This window comes from Phaenicophaeus curvirostris, chromosome 37, assembly GCF_032191515.1.
Source record: "Phaenicophaeus curvirostris isolate KB17595 chromosome 37, BPBGC_Pcur_1.0, whole genome shotgun sequence".
Lineage (NCBI taxonomy): Eukaryota > Metazoa > Chordata > Aves > Cuculiformes > Cuculidae > Phaenicophaeus > Phaenicophaeus curvirostris.
The window spans coordinates 2,227,242-2,229,378 of NC_091428.1; positions in this window are offsets into that span (position 1 = coordinate 2,227,242).

Here is a 2,137-nt window from a genome sequence, read left to right on the forward strand (position 1 = left end):
TAGAGCCTCCCAGGCCCATTCTAAAGGAACCCAGACCCTTCTAAAGGCTCACAGAGACCTTCTAAAGGACCCCAGAGACTTCTAGAGCAACCCAGGGACCCTCTAAAGGTCCCCAGACCCTCCTAGAGCACCTGACGTCCCTTCAAAGGGGACACTTCTAGAGCCTCTCACGTCCTTTCTAAAAGCCCCCAGACTTTTCTAGAGTCCCCCAGGGTGCTTCTAAAGGCCCCCAGACCCTTCTAGAGCCCCCAGAGCCCTTCTAAAGGCCCCCAGACTCTTCTACATGCCCTCTGGACAACTTCTAAGACCCCCCCAGACCCTTCTAGAGCCCCCACGAGCCCCTCTAAAGGCCTCTGGACCCTTCTAGAGCCCCTAAGGGCCCTTCTAAATGCCCCCAGACCCTCCTAGAGCCCCTCACGGCCCTTTTATATGCCCCCAGACCCTTCTAGATCCCCCCAGAGCCCTTCTAAAGTCTCCCACACCCTTCTAGAGCCCCTCACGTCCCTTCTAACGGCCCCCAGACCCTTCTAGAGCCCTGAAGAGCCTTTCTAAAAGCAACCAGGCCCTTCTAGAGAACCCAGGGAAACTTTAAAGCCCCCACGCGCATCTAGATGCCTCCAGGGCCCGTCTAAATTCTCCCCGAGCACTGCAGAGCCCCCCAGAGCCCTTCTAAAGGCGCCCAGAACATTCTTGAGCCCCTCATGTCCCTTCTTAAAGCCCCCAGACCCTTCTAGATCCACACAGGGCCCTTCTAAAGCCTCCCAGATCCTTCTAGAGCTCCTCAATGCCTTTCTAAAGGCAGCCAATCTTTCTAGAGCCAAAGAAGGCGCATCTGAAGACCCCCAGACCTTTCTAGAGGACCCAGAGCCCTTCTAAAGGTCTTAGAAGAAACGTGAGGGGCTCTAGAAGGGTCTGGGGGTTTTAAAATGGGTCCAGAGGCGCTCTAAAAGGGTCTGAGGGCATTTAGAAGGGACCTTGAAGGCTCTAGAATTGTCTGGGGATTTTAAGAAGGGCCCTGAGGGGCTCTAGAAGGGTCTGGGGGCTTTTAGAAGGGACGTGAGAAGCTCTAGAAGGGTCCAGGGGCCTTTAGAATGTTTCTTGTGGGCTATAGAGGGGTCTGAAGGCATTAGAATGGTCCAGATTGGCTCTAGAATGGTCTTGGCATTTTAGAAGGGCCCTGGGGGCTCTAGAACAGTCTGGGGGCTTTTAGAAGGGACGTGAGAAGCTCTAGAAGGGTCTGGGCGCCTATAGAAGGTCTTTGGTGGGCTCTAGAAGTGTCTGAGCCTTTAGAACGGACATGAGAAACTCTAGAATAGTTTAGGGGCTTTTAGAAGGTCTCTGGGAGGCTGTAGAAGGGTCTGGGGGCTTTATAGAAGGGATGTGAGAAGCTCTAGAAGGGTCTGGGTGCCTTTAGAAGGGCCCTGGGGGGCTCTAGAAGCGTCTGGGGGCCTTTAGAAGGGACATGAGAAGCTCTAGAAGGGTCCAGGGGCCTTTAGAAGGTCTCTGGGGGGCTCTAGAAGGGTCTGGGGGCTTTTAGAAGGGACGTGAGAAGCTCTAGAAAGGTCTGAGGGCCTTTAGAAGGGCTCTGGAGTGCACTAGAGGGGTCTGGAGACCTATAGAATGGCTCTAGGGTCCTCTAGAATTGTGTGGGTGCTTTTAGAAGGGATCTGAGGGCCTCTAGTAGGGTCTAGGGGCATTAAGAAGTGTTCAGAGTTGCCCAAGAAGTGTTCGGGGGCCTTTAGAACGGCCCTGGAAGGATCTAGAAGTTTCTGGGGGCCTTTAGAACTGTCCTGAGGGTCTCTAGAAGGGTCTGGGGGCCTTTAGAAGGGACATGAGAAGGTCTAGAAGGGTCCAGGATCTTTTAGAAAGTCTCTGGGTGGCTCTAGAAGGGTCTGGGGTCTTTTAGAAGGGATGTGAGAAGCTCTAGAAGGGTCTGGATTCCTTTAGAAGGGCCCTGGGGTGCTCTAGAAGGGTCTGGGGGCCTTTAGAAATGTCCAGAGGGGCTCTAGAAGGGTCTGGGAGCTTTTAGAAGGGCTCAGGGGGATCTAGAAGGTTTTGGAGGGGTTTAGAACGATCCCAGCTGTCTCTAGAAGGGTCTGGGGTCCTTTAGATGAGTCCAGAGGGGCTCTAGAAGGGT